The sequence below is a fragment of the Lycium barbarum genome, chromosome 8, assembly GCF_019175385.1.
Source record: "Lycium barbarum isolate Lr01 chromosome 8, ASM1917538v2, whole genome shotgun sequence".
Lineage (NCBI taxonomy): Eukaryota > Viridiplantae > Streptophyta > Magnoliopsida > Solanales > Solanaceae > Lycium > Lycium barbarum.
In genome coordinates, this window is record NC_083344.1 from 1972617 (window position 1) to 1990962 (window position 18346).

Below are 18346 nucleotides of genomic sequence, written 5' to 3' on the forward strand. Positions count from 1 at the left end.
TTTCATATTTCACACTTATCACCTCTTTCCACAAGGATTGTTCATTGGAAGCAAATCTCCAAAGCCATTTCATCAAAAGGCTTTGGTTTTGAGCTTTCAAATTCTTGATTCCAGGCCCCCTGCCTTTTTGCTTCCTATTAGAGCCTCCCATTTAACCAGATGGATCTTCTTAGTATCACTGTTACCCTTCCAAAGGAAGTTCCTTCTCAAGAGATCCAATCTCTCAATAACTCTCTTAGGAATGGGGAATAGGGAAATCATGTATGTGGGCATGGCATCCAAAACACTATTGATCAGTGTTAATCTCTCTCCCCCCCCCCCCCCCCCCCCCCCCCCAAAAAAAAAAACCCAAAGGATAGATATTGGCTTTTCCAGTTCACTAGCCTTTTTTCACATCTCTCAACCACCCCATTCCATATTCCTATGGACCTGCTTTTAGCACCAAGGGGCATGCCTAAATAAACAGTTGACAATTCCCCAGATCTACCTCCCAGAACCTCAATCAAGGAGGGCAAATTAGTTACCTCATTTACTGGATATAAGAAGCTTTTATTCCAGTTTATGTGTAAACCTGATACTGCTTCAAAAAGGATAAAGATCACCCTAAGAATCTTTAGTTGCTCCCTGTCAGCATCACAAAAGATCAGAGTATCATCAGCATAGTGGAGATGAGTAATCTCCATAGCTTCCCCCACTCTGTTTGTCTATTTTGACTTGGCATGGAGTTTAAGAGTGTCTTTTGAATCTTGTGGCCTTAAAGTAATGTACCAAAATGTTGTTTAATCCTGTGGTTTAAGCATGTCATTTGGAAATTTGGAATTAAGGAGTTGCCAAAAAAGGAAAGAGACATTCTTTTGAAACGAACTAAAAAGGAAAGTAAGACAAACAAATTGAAATGGAGGGAGTACATAGAAAATGTCGTCCATAGGAAATATTTTCGCTTGTGAAATCATTTACTGATACTCGTTTTCCAAAGTGAAGACCCAGTAGCAAACCTAAATGTAAAAGAGCTAGCTTGAGACCTCCAGGTTAATCTTCATTTTCCTATTTTATAGTAGATGCCTACGGTTTTGGACTAGGGTTTAAGGTTTTATGCTTATTTTCAGATTTGGGCATTTCGTTCTGCAAATTACTATGATGTTTTTGGTTGCTTTTATTATTGGGTGTGTTTGGTATGAGGGAAAAAATTTCCACAGAAATCATCTCTCCCACGCGAAATCACAGCTACAAAAATGGGTTTCGGAGCCCTAAGATCAATAATCCGACCCGTTTTTTCAAGAGCACTCTTATCGACCCGGCCCGTATCCGCATTCAACTCTCCGGCGACAACAATATCTCCGGGTATTAATAATCTTCATTTTTCAGTTATAATCAGTTTTTATTATTGACTTACAACATTTAAGTATTTTTGGGTGCTGTTGATATAGACGAATAAAAATTACGCTCTATGTCTACTGGGAGAATATATTTACGCCACATAACACATATTTTGAGTTTGTTACCCGGTTTAGCCCCATAGTTGTATATAAACTCTTTACACTCTTTACAGTTATTTGCAACCTAGGGTTTTGGACAAGGGTTTAAGGTTTTATCTCATTTTTAGATTTGGGCGTTTCAATCTGCTAATTATGGTATAGACGAATATCTTTTACAACATAGAGGGTGTGTTTGGTATGAGGGGAAATGGTTTCCAAGAAAATATTTTCTCGGGAAATAAGTGATTTTCTTTTGTTTGGTACTCAAGTTGAAAAATGTCATTTTAAGAGCAGTCGCATATATTCAAAGCAAAACACTATGAAGTTTTTTAATTCGGAGTGTAACTTCGTGGTGGGGGTAGGCATATAAGAGGTGGGGTAAGCAGTGGGGGGGTTGAGGTGGATATGGGTGGTGGTTGGGGTAGGCTGGTAGGGGGTGTGGATGGATGGTGCTAGTGTGGTTTTATGCCAAATTTTTAAGGAAAACATTTTTCATAGGAGCTTAGTCATTAAAATATAAGACTTTCCGATTTAGGGTTCCATGAATTCCACCATTCAGTTGTGCTTTTCACAGCTTAACTGATAGTCGATTACCAAAGTTGAAGAGCTAGCTTGAGACCTCCAGGTTAATCTTCATCGTCCTATTTTATAGTAGTTGATTTGCAACCTGGGGTTTAGTATTTTATGCCATTTTGAGATTTGGGCATTTCGTTATGCAAATATCTTTGACCGTTTCAATTTGTTTGTCTATTTTGACTTGGCACAGAGTTTAAGAATGTCTTTTGAATCTTGTGGTCTTAAAGTAATGTACCAAAATGTTGTTTAATCTTGTGGTTTAAGCATGTCATTTGGAAATTTGGAATTAAGGAGTTGCCAAAAAATGAAAGAGACATTCTTTTGCAACGGACTAAAAAGGAAAGTAAGACAAATAAAATTGAAACGTAGGGAGTACATAGAAAGTGTCGTCCATGGGAAATATTTTAGCTTTTGAAATCATTTACAGATACTCGTTTTCCAAAGTGAAGACCCAGTAGCAAACCTAAACGTAAAAGAGCTTGCTTGAGACCTAAGTTGCACGGACTCTTCAAAAATATCGTCGGGTGCGTGTCTGATACTCCAAAAGTAGTGCATTGTTAGAGAATCCGAAGCGGGTGCGGCAACGAAAGTGAAGAGTCCGCGCAACTTAGCTTGAGACCTCCAGGTTAATCTTCATTTTCCTATTTTATACTAGATTTGCAGCCTACGGTTTTGGACTAGGGTTTAAGGTTTTATGCTTATTTTCAGATTTGGGCATTTCGTTCTGCAAATTACTATGATGTTTTTGGTTGCTTTTGTTATTAGGTGTGTTTGGTATGAGGGAAAAAAATTTCCACGAAAAAGAAGTGAGTTTTCTACCCATTTTCTTGTGTTTGGTAGGCAAAGTTGGAAAATGTCATTTTAAGAGCATTTAGATATATTTAAAGCAAAACACTTTGAAGTTTTTAGAATTGGAGTGTAACTTCTGGTGGTGGTGGTAGACGTGAGGGAGGTGGGGTAAGTGGGGGTGGGTGTGGGTGTGGAGCGGGTTGGCGGGTGGTGGGTTGGGGTGGAGGTAGGCAGGTAGGGGTGTGTGGATGGATGGTGCTGGTGTGTCTTCATTCCATGGATGACACTGAACTCTTAACTGAGGTAAGGGTCTTTTTTAAGTCTTGACCTATCTAGTACCTTGTTCCTTCTCTACTCTGCCACTTCTCGTGTAAGAATGTGCGATGTTAGCTGGGAACCTCTGTTGGGCCTGCATTTTTTATCTGGTTTATAATTCAATACCTATATGTTTATAATTTAATAACATATTCTGCCACACTAGTCTCAATCTGGCCCTCCAGCCCCCACCCTCCCAAGAAGGAAGTGAAAATGAGGGACAAAAAGGAATGAGTAGAATTATTGAATGTATGTTCATTTTAAGAATTTTTTTTTCTCCATTGGAGACTACTTAGCATTCAACTCACATGTCATGATTTTCTGCATTGGGATGAAACCCTCATGAATTGGTTTTATCATTTGTATCCATTGAAATACGGGCTACTGCTGGATAACTAATCTCTTTCTTTTACAAGTCTGATGGATAACTCGCCATATATCGTGAAGATCCTACCTGGTTGATTTGCAACCTAGGGTTTAAGGTTTTATTCCATTTTCAGATTTGGGCATTTCGCTATGCAAATTACTATTTTTTTGTGGTGCTTTTGGTATAGACAAATATCTTTTACATAGAAAGTGTCTTCCACAGGATGTGCAAATTACTATGATGTTTTTGGTTGCTTTTGTTATTGGGTGTATTTGGTATGAGGGAAAAAAATTTCCACGGAAAAGAAGTGAGTTGTCTACCCATTTTCTTGTGTTTGGTAGGCAAAGTTGGAAAATGTCATTTTAAGAGCATTTAGATATATTTAAAGCAAAACACTTTGAAGTTTTTAGAATCGGAGTGTAACTTCTGGTGGTGGTGGTAGGCATGAGGGAGGTGGGGTAAGTGGGGGTGGGGGGTGGGTGTGGAGGTAGGCAGGTAGGGGTGTGTGGATGGATGGTGTCGGTGTGTCTTCATTCCACGGATGACATTGAACTCTTAACTGAGGGAAGGGTCTTTTTAAAGTCTTGACCTATCTAGTACCTAGTTCCTTCTCTTCTCTGCCATTTCTCGTGTAAGAATGTGCGCCGTTTAGCTGGGAACCTCTGTTGGGCCTGCATTTTTTATCTGGTTTATAATTCAATACCAATATATTTATAATTTAATAACATATTCTGCCACACTAGTCTCATATGTCTGTTCATTTTAAGAAACTGTTTTTCCCCCATTGGAGACTACTTAGCATTCTCTTTGTTATTAATTATACAAACAAGTGTCCCTGGGTTAATGTGTTCAAATAGGTCGAGAGGTGTAATTATCTTATTCGTTATTATATTCAACTCACATGTCATGATTTTCTGCATTTTGATGAAACCCTCATGAATGGTTTTATCATTTGTATCCATTGAAATACGGGCTACTGCTGGATAACTAATCTCTTTCTTTTACAAGTCTGATGGATAACTCATCATATATCGTGAAGATCCTACCTGGTTGATTTGCAACCTAGGGTTTAAGGTTTTATTCCATTTTCAGATTTGGGCATTTCGCTATGCAAATTACGATTTTTTTGGGGTGCTTTTGGTATAGACAAATATCTTTTACATAGAAAGTGTCTTCCATAGGAAATATTTTAGCTGGAGAAATCATTTACTCCCTCCGTCCCAACCATAAGTTGCAACTTTTTTGTTTTTTTGCTTTTTATGACAATGATAACATATAAGTTGCAACTTTTCTCATGTCAATTTGATGGAAAATATATCTTAAAATGTAGGTCAAAGTTTGCATAGTTTGACTTTCAAGAAGCGAAATATGACAACTAATTTGGGACAAGAGTATTTGATCATTTTCTTGGGTTTAGTTGGGATTGTAATGGTACGAGGTGGGGGATTGGAACATGAGGATGTCGTTTTGATGATTTTCTTGAGTGTTCACATTCACAAGTCACACAAATGTCGAAGTGTTGGGATTGTAAAGAAGCTGACTTTGTCATGAAGTGATGTAAGTCACTTCCCTTCTTTTGGTGGAAAACATTTTCCTTGGAGATTTTTTTTCCTCCAACTATTCAAACTAACCACACACTAGAAAAGGAAAACATTCCCTAAAAATATTTTCGGCTATGATTTTTATTGACTTTTGGATTTGATAGAATGAAAAGAAGTTAGAAGTTTTTTCTTTTCTTTTTGGAATTTAGGTCCGTATGCATGGGTAAAATATACCACCCGGTGAACCTATAAGTCCAAACAATCCCAATGAAGGAAGTGTCAAGCGGAGGAATGAGAAGAAGAGAATCAGGCAGAGAAAGGCATTTATATTGGTATGTCGTTACAGCTTTTTATTCCCTTTATCTTAAAGATATACCTCTGCGGCTACTATGATTATTGTCACCATTGTATTGCCTTTTTCAAAAAGACTTGCTTTCAAATGTGAATCCAGCATATTTTTCGCAACACGTACTTTAATTTGCTTGCCATCTCCGGAGGGCATTTTAATTATGCTAGGTAGTCCCCTTATTTCTGTGGCTTTTATGAAAATGTCCTGACCAGTTTTATTTTGTGGGATAAAGAAATAATTTCTTCTGTGATGAACATCAATGATGGACCTGCTTCCTCCAGTTGGTGAAACTGCATCCTGTCAAATAAAATTTTAAAAAATAGGGATACTTTACTAACAGTAGGAGGAGGATTATACTAGATATCTAATACAATATCTCATGAAGCACAGTAATTGGATTTTTAGTTTGAATAGTTTCTTGAATTATTCAAACAATGTGTTAAGATATTCAGTGGCTTGGAATCAAAACATGGTAATATCTCATGTATACGCACAAGTAACAGCAGGTAGATGGAGAGAACTTTTTATTGTAAGTAATGATCCTTTTTTTTTTGGTCGAAGTAACAATTTTATTTCAACCATTGAACAAGTGTATGTACAGACAGACTTATGGGACTCTAGAATCAGTACCCTCAAGTATAAACCAAATTCAACAAATTCCTATAAGGCAACCCATTGCTTAAAAAAACTATCAGCAGTCTAGCCATGGCCCTTTGTAGGAAGATCCATGGCTATACCTCATCATGTAGCAGCATAGGAGCCTTTTAACATGGAAAACTATTGAGAGCTTCTAGTATGGTATTCCCGTGAACCATTCTTTGCCCCTTGATAAACACTTGCAGAATAATGTCTCTAACAATCAACGTAGCATCTCGACACCGTTGTTGAAGCCTTCTGCCATTTCTCTCCATCCATATCTGGTAGACTGCTGCAGCAAATATAAAGGCTAGTATATCTCCTTTTGCTCTATTATGTCACACCTGTGAGTTCACCCAATGCACCTCTTGCGCGCAGCCTTCCACCTGCCAGCGTGTACCTCTCCATCTTACCAATTGTTGCCAAATGCCTTTGGAATAAGTGCACCCAAAATATAGATCGTCGTGTGTTTCCATGGTAGTGGTGCCACAGAGAACACAATCAACTGGCACTTGAATTCCCCAGCTGCTCAATCTGTCGACAGTAGACAACCTTTTGTGCAATGCTAGCCATAGCACAAATTGGTGCCTAGGCAGCATGCCCTTTGCCAAATACAACTTCTTCCATTCAGTTCTAGGATACCTTGGCAACAGATCTTTGTACGCTTCCTTTATGCTGAATTTGCCCTGCATAGTGTAGCTGTCAATAGCAAGGTTAGGATTTGCATCAGCATCAAGCCAATTCCTAGCATCAAACACTTTCCCTATGAGCCAACTAGCCTGTTTTGTTGTGTCCACTAATGACCATTCAGCATTATTTCTATAATGCATATGAACCCACAAAACCCATAGCTTCTCTTTCTTTTTTACTACTGCCAACAGGAGTTTATATATTGCTGCTTTGTTCCATAGAAAAAAGTTTGATAATGTTCAGTCGCCCTGTTGCTCTGGGTTGGCACATAGTATCCCAACTGATAGGAGGTCTTCTTGTATATTCATTTGAGCCAGTCCAGAGGAAATTCCTGCATATACTCGTGACCAGAGTGAGTATCTTTTTTGGTAGTAGGAACACCTGGGCCCAATATGTTTGCATATCAAACAAGCCACTTTTGATTAATTGGACTCTTCCTCCATATGACAAAAATTTCGTGCTTCAACATTTGATTCTTGCAACAATCCTCTCAAATAGAGGCATACACTGACTGATTGTTAGCTTCTTAGAAAAGAGTGGCACTCCCAGGTATTTGAAAGGTAACTCTCCAGGCGCGAAGTGCATCTCAGCCAAAATTTGTTCTCGAAGTTCCAATGATATCCCAGCAACATTAAGTGAACTTTTTTTCTAGATTTGCCTTTAGCCCTAAAACACTAGAGAAGTGCTCAAACCTCTCTAGGATAAGTCTGATGGATACCAAGTCAGCCTGGCAGCATAGGATAAGATCGTCTGCAAAACATATATGTAGCAAGTTCATCTTAGCACACCTGGGATGATGTTTGAAGTCAGGGTTGAATCTAAGTTGATTAAGAGATCTGTTTAAGTACTCCATGGCCAGTACAAACGTGAGTGTTTCATAATGAAGAAATTGATACCAAGCTAGAATATGAATTAAAGTAAGAAGATTTGCCTGGTAGGATTCCTTAACATGCTGAGATTATTCCAGCTGGCATAAGCTTGAAATATTGTATTGGCATGAGATACCCTTATAAAAAAAAAATTGTATTGGCATTAGTCACAGATCTATTTAAGTTCAAATACCAGGAGCATTGACATCGTACTGGTACCTGAATATTAAAAAAATCACTCTATGTAATAAATCATGAAACTGAAGCGCCCTTATACGTGCTAAACATTTTGCAAAAAGGAGGATGATAGGCTAAGTCGAAACCAAATTCCCCCAGCAACTACATCTCTACAATAAGAACTATAGTGAATGTTGAAACCGAAATATGAGTAAACATCTCACAAAAGCAAAGTTTGACCAGCTTTCAAAAAAATCAGAATAGGAATGACTTGACAAATGGTTCTATGCTTCCAATGTAGACACAATTCTATTATAATGGCAAGATTGAAACAAGTTGCATTTCCAGTCCACAGTTATGATCCAAGCTTAGGACTAGCTGAATCAGCAAAACAAGTTGCTAAGTGCTAACCATTAGCTGAATCAGCAATACAAGCCTTGGATCTCTCTGCTAAAACTGAGGACTTATAGAGACTCTTAAGTATCCTATTAGTGATTGTGTTTTTGTAGCTCCTAGCATATAAATTAGTTTGAAAGAAATAACCAACTACAATTAGTGATTGCGTTTTTGTAGCTCCAAGCATATAAGAATGTTTGCTTATTTCCTGCAACTAATACATAATCCATTGATACTTTTAGGTATGAGCATAGAATTGTGACCTTGTGGGGTGAGCTAGCTGAAAAAGATGGGGAAATACTACAAAAACTGATAGATACAAAACCTGTCGTAGCATTTTGTGACGTGAAAGGGTTGACCTATCAAGGTAATATATCGAAAAGTTTTTTTTACATTCACAATTAGTTCTTTATGAATTACATCTATGCCAAACTTTATTTGTTTGTTGTGAGGATATCTACACTCATATTAGCGGTGTGTTGATCAACCCGACATTTCAAAAAGCAAACGAGCTGCAAAATTGGTAGTATATGATATTATTTGTTCACCCAAAATGTTACTACTTACAGTTTAGTTATAAAATACTTGATAATCCAATAAATTTCGTACTTCATTACAGGCATGATTGTTTGAAAGCGCAATTGCTGAAGAGATGCATGAAGTTGGAACTATTGCTGCAATTGAAATTGAGGAAAACGCAATAGAGGTGCAGAAAAACCACACGAAGAAAACAAGGGACTGTGGAGAAAAAAGACCCTCATTCAATAATTTATAAGAAAATCAAAATAGAAAAGTATTAGCGATTTGTTGTTGTTTTGTCATTCCAGTAGACATTCATTATCTTTTTTTGAGTAGATTTCCCGTAGTCTTTATTTAATTCTCTTATGATATTGTAGTACTATACTTTCGTTAGTCTATAATACGCTACTCCCTCTGCCCCATATATAATATGTTACTCCCTCTGTCCCATAATGAGTGTCACCTAGTCAAAATCATGCATATTAAGAAACCAATAATGCAATATAAAATTTACTAAACTACCCTTATATACCAAGTTACTATGTGGTCTTTTGTCTTTAATAAATAAACTTGTCACTTTTTGTCTAAGGGTAGAGTTGGAAAAACTAATCAATTTACGTTTTGATTTTTTAAAGTGACACTTATTATGGAATAAATTATTTTGGCTAAAGTGACACTTATTATGGGATAGAGGGAGTAGTATTTAAGCTTCTTTTAGAATTATATATTTAGTAATTTGGTCAATTTAGGATATCTATTTTACACATATAGTGGCAGCAATGCATGCTTTTTCTTCAAGTGTCATTGAAGTTGATCTATGTTTTCTACAATGCTCATGTAATTAAGGCGAAAATGGACCACTATGTCGGCTTTGCGGAACATTAGAGAAAGCGAGGTAAGTGTTTTTTTTTTGTTTCTTTACCGTTGGCTATTGCATCTCAAAAAAAGTGGTCCATCTCTCAATGTATATATTTGTGTTTTGAATCGAAGAACGACATGTGTGGCTTAGTATTTTTTTTATTTGTGTCTTCTATAGGAGTGGTTGGACCCTTTGAATGGGGTATTTCAAGGAACTAGTGCTTTGAATAATGGTGTAGATGCTACTGAAAAAAAAGTGAGGATGAAGGGAATGGAGTAGTTAATGTGGAGGGTCAGGTCGAGAATCAAGATTTCAATGATCCCGACTATAACGTGGAGGCAGATGATGATGATTATCATGACATTGTTACTGAAAATTCATGTAAGAAGGCAAAAGGAAGACCAAAAAATAAAACTAATGGTGGGAACAGTAGAGCTGGGCCATCCACTGGTGACCCTTACATTCCAGAAGTGACTTGAGTGAAGATTGCAAAAAAGACAACATTTACATAATGTAGTTAAGAAAATCCTCATGAACTTCGCCTCAGAGGAGGAAAAAGAAGACACGAATGATGGGTCAATTTTTCTCAGAGAGAGTGAACTTCTAATTTAATTAAAAGAGAATAGGTGTTAGTAAGGGTTAATTTAGGTTTGGGTTTGAGTCGGGCTTTTTTGCCATGTGGACTGAGAAAAAAAATTCATGTGGATTAAATTAAAATTATGGGTTTTTGTTTGCAAATTATAAACTTATAGGTCAAGTTTAGCATTTAAAGAATTTTGAAATCATAATTTGAAATCCTACTTTTTGGATAATTTCGAATTTCAAGATAAAATTTTGTGCAGATTTCATAAACTAATACTCTTGTTAAATTAAAACTTGAAATTTAGGTCCCAAAACCTACGGCTAAATGCCTACATGATAAATTTTCAATTTCAACATTGTGGTCATAAAAGTTTTCAGTATTAATGCTAACGTGGAATATATCGACATCCGATTAAACTTGTCAGTAAATTTTATTTAGATATTCGAATTACAATATGTTCTGATTGAGCACTTAAAAATGTTCCTTTGGGATATGTTCGACTTACATATTAGAAAAGTTTATGCATGTGTCCTCAAGCGCCCATTACGTAGATAAGTTGATCACTTAATATGCTAACTCCTTTGATTATACGCATTAATCTCAATAAATCATAAAACCCCATGCATGTTCCAATTGATGTTGATGTCATGATGTGTATAATTAAAGATTTTAGCATTCTAGTATCGGCATATATTTCTCGATCAAAAGAACAATAGTGCCCTTGAATTTTGAAAGATCAAGTGGAAGGTACTTTGTGACTCGAAGGGTGACTTGTGTAGTCTAGTACCATAAATACTGAACGAGTTTACTTCTTTGGCATTTTGCATATGATAATTTGGGAGAGAGATTTCAAAGTTGCTATTTTGCAAATGCTTCCAAATTTGTGTCTTCATCTTTTCTCATTCTTCTAGCCCCTTTATATAGTAGGAACTAGATGAGTGTTGCCTGTGCGCAAGTGTGTCATTAAATATATTGGTTCTACATGATAAAACAGCACGAACCATATAATTTCATATATAATAAAATGATACAACAACACGTCTAAATAACAAAGGAATATCTGTGTACCCCTCCATTATGTAAAAAGTTAAAGTGAACAACCAAGTCATTGGATTGTCGGTATTTGGTCAAAAAAGGTGAATGAGCAATATAATTCTGGAGTCTAGCTTTAACAAAGTGGAAATTTCCCTTCAAGGAAATGTGTACTTATAAAAGAAACAAAGCACCCAAAGCCTTACATTATGTTATGCCCGCTTTAACCTGCATAATAGAAAATACTTGATGCATCCAATCTCCACACCAACACTCAAGACAAATTCGCAAGAGTTGGGATTCGTTGCTAGCCTTACTCGCTGCCCATGTTGATATCTCTACTCCAGCTCTGTAAAGAAAAATGCTATTTATCAACCGAAAAACTCTGCGGAACAGAAAAATATATAGAAATGGTCTCAAATGGCAATGCAATCCCCTTTTGTTCAAACTGTGCATGACGATACACCACGTGACTCTAAAACGTCTACCAATTTCAAATAGCTGGTTTGGCCCTCTATTTTTTTTTTCTCATTCTCAAAGTAACTAATTTAAATACACCTCACAAGAACAAATCGACAACGGAACGAAGGACTTCTATCCTTCACAACAACATGCCTCTAATGCTTTAAAGCGAGTTCCATAACAGAGTAAGTGCAAAACAGAATAGCATGTTGAAAATTGTAATGAGTTTCAGTAAATGAGTGGTAAATGCAAATGTGCCTAATGCAGTTGCACCTAAATTCATAAGAAAGGAAATAGATCACTAACGAACCAATAGGACAAAAAAATAATGGCAAAAGATGACTTCAAGAAGTAAGAGCTTTACAAAGGTCAAGCTTAACAACCAAAAGAAATGGATAGAGAATGTCATACATAACACGTCAAAATTGAAAATAGTTGGCACAAACCACAAAGAATTGTCCCTAGAACACACAGTTGTGCCACAACAGGAGCAAATAAAATACGGTTAGGAGAGAAATCAAAGCATGAAGTACAAAAAACACTTACCCTTGAAGGAGATGAGTGTTCTGGGGCTAAATGATGCAGAATCCATTTCATATGCACATAACAGTACTTGAAAATGTATGCTATAACGGAAAAGAATATCCTAGTAATAGAACAGCTGTTAAGAAGACCGTCTCATCCTTGACAATGTTGCCAACCTTCTGATAGTAGGTAATGAAGGGCAGGGGGTTGATTGCTTGGTACTCCCCAACATTGCATAGGTGCTCATTCTACGATATGGGACAGAAATCATAACTTAAATACATCTATTTTTGACTTCTCTTATAAGAAGTTATTAGAAAAGGAGAAGAACATGCATAATATTGAGCTCAAGGGCAATAAAACTACCTAATAGTTACAAATGCCGCAGTGAAGAATCTCCGATCAAGAACTCTTTAAGTCTTCGGTAATACTCTAGTATATATGCTTCATAATCTTCCGCCTCTTACAGTTTCTTTGCCAAGTTTTTAACTGGCTGCTCAGTTAATCCTGAAATTGAAAGGAAAAAAATCTAAATTAGAGGTAAAGGAAAGAAAGAAAAGAGCTAAGGGGGATAGAGCAACTGAGAGTGAGGCAGCTTTCAAGAGGGTTAAATTAGAATATCATAGGCTAAAACATTGTAGAGGATGGATAAAACCCAAAGTGAAAAAACAAACATACATGAAAACAATTGGAGATGTTATTGGGAATCATCGATACATCACAGTAGGTAGGTATCTTCTTTTTTTTCCTTTTTATTATTTATGCTCTTTAAGAACACATTCGAAACTTCACTCCTTTTGGAGACATTCTAGGAAGTACTACTGTTCTAAGTTTTTTTAACCTCTTGGAAACTAAAACCTTGGAGAAAGAATGCCAGCAGAGCAAGATATGTGGCTCCATGAGTTATCGAATGGATCTACTTCTCTCATTTCAATTTAGTGTCTTCATGCACAGAAAAAGTCTTGCAAGTCAAACATCTTAACATAACTCAATGCTCTTCATTACTGTCCAACTCGGCTAATTAAAAACCTCCCAACCATATTTTATTGATCAAGTCCTTTATATGAAATTAAGAAATTAAGGAATAAAGATCTCAACGATTCTCAAATATAGTGAGTAAATTCTCACTTCTTCAGAGGATAAAGCTCTGTAATACATTACTGATAACCATTTTGGTGTCATTTAAAATTTTAAACCTACTACGCCACAACAGCATAAAAAAATTAAGATTAAGAATTGAATCTGGTCACTTGAATATGATGCTAGCAAAACAGAATATGCAGCCAACCATAAACAATTTAGCAACCTAAAATTGATTACTTTAACACAATATGAACAGACTTAGATTTTGCAGGTAAATGACTTCTATTGGAAGTGGAAATAACGCTAGCTTTTTCCATTTTATTAAGAACGCAATCTCATTGGAATCTGGTTGGAGTCAAACAGATACACTTTACTGAAACCGAATGTGCCACAGAACCTTTGTCATTGTACTTATCTTCAATATCCTTCTATTGGACATTAAAATTTCAAGTATTAATACTTTACCTATCATTTTCTAGAAACCCTGCCAAGTTCCAAAAATTCTCGTTGCACTTAAACTACCGTATAACTACATGGAGACACACGCAGCTGAGCAAGCTCCACCGTCCAAGCCCATTTTATCTCCATGGTCTGCTACCCAAGCACGGTTACATCCAAGTATATATTAGAAAGCTTGCCTATGCTTATCTTGATACTTTTAACTATTCAGCAAGAGTTGAATGTGCAAAATTCAATATTCGTTCTCAGAAGACAGAATAAGGCAATAAACAGTGAATGCATCAAAAGTATTTATAAAAACACAAATCAGAAATTGAAGCGGTGATGAACTAACCAACGCGAAGAAGATGGGGTGGATTATGATGATGACTGTTAGTTACAAAATTAATGAGGTGGCTATTAAATTGATGCAGTAAAGACACGTGGATTTGTATAGATACATTGAATTAGAATTTCAGGAAGCAACCACGTCGATCCCATACCCACTAATAACAGATCCTGTAAAAATGAAAAAGCGCCATCTACTTTTCAAAAGAGTATTATTAACTCACTTCTAAAGCATCACTGTCCATATTTGTTGTTATAACTCCATATGAATCTGCCCTGCAATCTGTTGCCATCAAGATATAGCCTTTGGAGATCATCACCCATTGCTTCCCCATACTAGTACTACTTCACCAAATATATGTTTTGTTGTGTTGTCCCCACTATCTGGGCAATCTAAGCCTGGACAACCTGCTAGAATGCTTTTTAATGTAGATTCTATTCTGCCTCATGTAAGTAAAGAATCAAATGATTCCCGACAACCGTGTCTTATACTGTATATGCAAAGATGCATCTCTCAGCAATCTATCAAGACTATCTCTGTTGACACTGAGTAGGTGTCTTATTCAAAAATGTTTCCCAGAAAATTACTAAGATAAAAAGCCAAAGAATCTAATACCTCAAGCGTAGATGAACCAACGATAGTGTCTACAACACACATCTCAATTAATCTCATTATATATAAATACAAAGTTAGATGAAAAACTCAATAAGAAAAAAATGCCTCTAAAAGAGTGTGTGGCAATTTTTCCTTTGTACAAAAAGAAGACTGATTTTAATCAATGTATCAATTCTAATATGCATAAACTGCCCAAAGAAACAGAGGTATTAAAAGTTCCTTACCAAAATTCTTGTGCCAAACTTTGAGCCTAAAAAAATGCATCTTAAGTTTTGTCACACGCCTGAGCGCTTATGCACGCGGTCAGAGACTCTACCTCTAGTTTGAAAATGTATCCTCGTAATTTATCTGTCAATCCATACTTTTCACTCTAAACTGCATCATGCAGGTCTGCACTGGAAGAAGCAACAGCTGATCAGAGATGTAGATGCTTCAAAATCTTATTATAGAATTTATACAATTGGTTAATCTAAATAAGCATTAGACCATGGAAAGATATAGTCTATATGTAAAAATGAAAATTTACCCTGGTTTGTGTTTTGTCTTCTACCATTACCATTTAATTTTGTGTTTTGTCTTCTACCATTACCATTAATTAAATCGAAAAGCTAAAAGAATAAAGGATAATGTCAAGTTAAGAATATGAAGTTCCCGCTTAACTCTTATTTGATTTAGCCCAATTTGTTGTACTATTTCTCTAGAAAAACCCATCCACCCCCACTGCACTATGTAAAAGTGACAATGTGCATAGAAACAAACCTAGAGATAAGAAACTTATTTTTTCCACCAGAGATAAGAAACTCAATTCAGAAAAAGAAATTATTAATCATCAACAACAAACCTCTATACGACTTCTCTAATATATCGGTATCTTCTCATACTTACCAGTTTTTTTTTTTTTTAAATAATCAGTATCTTCTCATCCAGAACATAACTCAAGGTAAAGAAAAGCACAAAAAGAGTAATCAAACAGAGTCCACCTCTAAGAATTTTTACCTCCATTATGTAATATTTCAGGAACAGATTGAAATGGATCAAAAGCAGAACCTTCAAGGATTTGAGAGTATTTTGTGGTAACTCCTCCTCCGTTTGTGTCGTTATGAAATTGCGATAATGTCACGACCCAGCTAGGGACCGTGACAGGTACCCGGGGCTAGCCACCGAGCACCACTCGCTCTAATACTCATCTTACTCATTTAATGCTCTTTTACCAATTTTATACACGAATTGTAGGAAAATCATATTTTATATAGAAACCTAAATACTTATATACATTTGCCTCCCGGCCATCAAAATAATATATACATAATAATAACATCTTGTGAGACCATCTGACCCACACTGCGTATCTACGAGCCTCTACTGACATACTAAACATATAGACGGAACAAGACTCCGTCGTGCCCAAAATATGCATATATACCAAAAGACGAATCATAAGCACCTCCGGACAATGGAGTGCTCTCAATCAGCTGACAGCTACTAAGGGTCTGCACCAAGCTCACCTCCCTGTCTACCTGTGGGCATGAACACAGCGTCCAAAGAAAACGGACGTCAGTACGAACATTGTACTGAGTATGAGAGGCATAAACAAGGAAGAAAGACAGTGATAATATAATGTGAACATCAATATGAAACATCTGGATCTGAATGACAATCATAAAAGAAGTAATGCATGATGTCTTACTCATACTCATCATAATCTCATATATGCATAATATGCAAGCTGCCCGTCCATATCGGAACGGTGTGATAATCAATAACATTAGCCCGCGTCCAGGCCTCCCGCATCCGGGGTACCGTCTCATGTCCCCCACTAGTGGTGTCTGCCCATGCCAAAAGGTCATGGTGTATCCGTATAGCTGCCCGCCTTGGCGGTGACTGCCCGGCCAACTAGGCGCGGTGTAATATGATCATGACATGCTCATCAAAAATACTTGTAATAATATGCTTATCATAATATGCTTATCATAGTACAGGCATAAGACTCAAGATCAACTATACTCTATCGGGATGGCGTAAGGTCGTGATCCCCCGATTTCATTATGGAGCAATTATTGACATTCTGCCTCACCTTAAAGGAATTAGTACATAAGGTGAGTGTAAGCAATAAATAGCATCATTATCAATAAGGCATCATCATATCATATCTCTTATCTTATATAGACATTTATGGACTTAGGCTTCTAGCTTTCCGGAAAATAGGAACTCATGAAAAGGAAAAGAACTCATGCTATAGGATTCATGCCATTAGAAAGAAGGACTAGCCTCACACACCTTTGTCGTTTAGCTATGTTATCGTTCACTTGCCCTCCCCCAATGTCACGTCGTTACCTTCACGGGAGAATTTGTATTAACATTAGTTAATCGATAATAAGAACGCGTCGTAAATTCTAGAGAAAATTGGGCAGCATTTCCCCTTTAAACTTAACAATCCTCGAAATTCCCACTTAGCCAAACATCAATAAAAATACCAACAACAACAATACCAACAATTTCATATCAAACTAGAATTAAATCCATTCTTAAATTACTCCCAAAACAGCCCAATATACATTCGGATGCCAATGCTAGTATATACTTCTTTATTTCCGTATATCCATAATATAATAACGACAACCACTACAGCCAATCCACGATATTCCTGTACACCAAACAATTCAACCACCAAACAGTCCACATGATAACAATAACAATTTATCCAATTTCCCGCAATCAATTTAGTAATTCCCGTATCACAATTTAACTATGAATGGGTTGAATTTAAATATACTGAGGAGAGGAGGATTCTTACCTTGTATGCCAAGAAATACTATTCTTCCATTTTGGCTTTACTTCAAACAAATCTCTGATTTGCTATTGCCCGGAGGAAACAAACGTGGTATAACCTTTACGTTATTCTTGAGGAAAATTATACTTTTCTTTCTCCAAAAACAGAAACACACATCGCTGCCATAATATGAGATTTTCGTTGCTACTTATTGTGAAAAAAAAAACAAGCTGCATACCACTTCTCTACGTGACTATGTAATATAAAATGAAAGTTTCTATATTAGAAGTGAGAAAAAAGAAATCATATCTCAAGTGTGTATATCCTTTCCTTTATTCTCTTGGAACATAAGGGCCCATCACTTAACATTTGCCTCCTTATGATACGACCCCCTACATAAAGATATTCATGACTTTATCTGAAAGCATTAGTCACTAATTTCTTCTGTAAATTATGGGAACCACCCCTTATCCCACACTTCCAAAAACGTGTCACTTCACATTTGCATGCACTTAAATAATATATGTAGGATGATAGTCATATATTGTTTTCTTACATGCAGCCACGTAGAAGCTCATCAACCTAAGCACTTATCTACCTAACCACTTTAATTAATTACTTTGTTAAAATACCCTTTAGTCGTATAAAATTAGAACAAGTCATGTTAGCAACATTGCACAAATATTGTACACGTTTTTCTTTTGATCTGAATGAAATGAAAGCTCAACTCTTTTCATCATTTCTTCACCGTGGGGCCCAACTACCTTTTCCATGTGTTATTACCTTGGAAACTCATCAGAATGCTTCCACTTATATGTCAATGAGTCATATTTTCTTTTTCTTGGCATGGCCCCACGTGGCCACACTAGGATAGTGTTTATCCCTTTTTTTTTTGGTCTGGTAGATTTATTTAATTGGTACCCACTCACAA

General features: G+C 36.5%; 2 long non-coding RNA genes across 9 annotated transcripts in view; one reads left to right on the forward strand and one right to left on the reverse strand.

Moving 5' to 3' along the window:
• LOC132605645 (uncharacterized) overlaps positions 1–9063 on the forward strand; it is a 37183-nt gene extending 28120 nt beyond the window's left edge. The window contains exons 1-5 of one of the 5 annotated variants that reach the window (XR_009569276.1): positions 7–1341; positions 2479–2676; positions 5273–5395; positions 8423–8547; positions 8800–9063. This is a non-coding gene — a long non-coding RNA (uncharacterized LOC132605645). Of the gene's footprint in view, positions 1–6; positions 1342–2478; positions 2677–4852; positions 5080–5272; positions 5396–8422; positions 8548–8799 lie in introns of those variants that run through there. The other 4 variants (XR_009569277.1, XR_009569274.1, XR_009569275.1 and 1 more) reach the window with 4 other exon arrangements.
• Positions 9064–11187: 2124 nt separating this feature from the next.
• On the reverse strand, positions 11188–17736 carry LOC132605648 (uncharacterized). Of its 4 annotated transcripts, XR_009569281.1 has the most exons (7): positions 17440–17734; positions 16923–16979; positions 15642–16162; positions 14254–15035; positions 12527–12667; positions 12182–12408; positions 11188–11522 (listed from the first exon to the last, which is right to left on the reverse strand). It is a non-coding gene; the product is annotated as an uncharacterized LOC132605648 (long non-coding RNA). The 4 variants fall into 4 exon arrangements; XR_009569280.1 differs by having other exon boundaries at positions 14870–15035; positions 15642–16979; positions 17440–17736; XR_009569278.1 differs by having other exon boundaries at positions 15642–16979; positions 17440–17736.
• Positions 17737–18346: the final 610 nt, after the last annotated feature.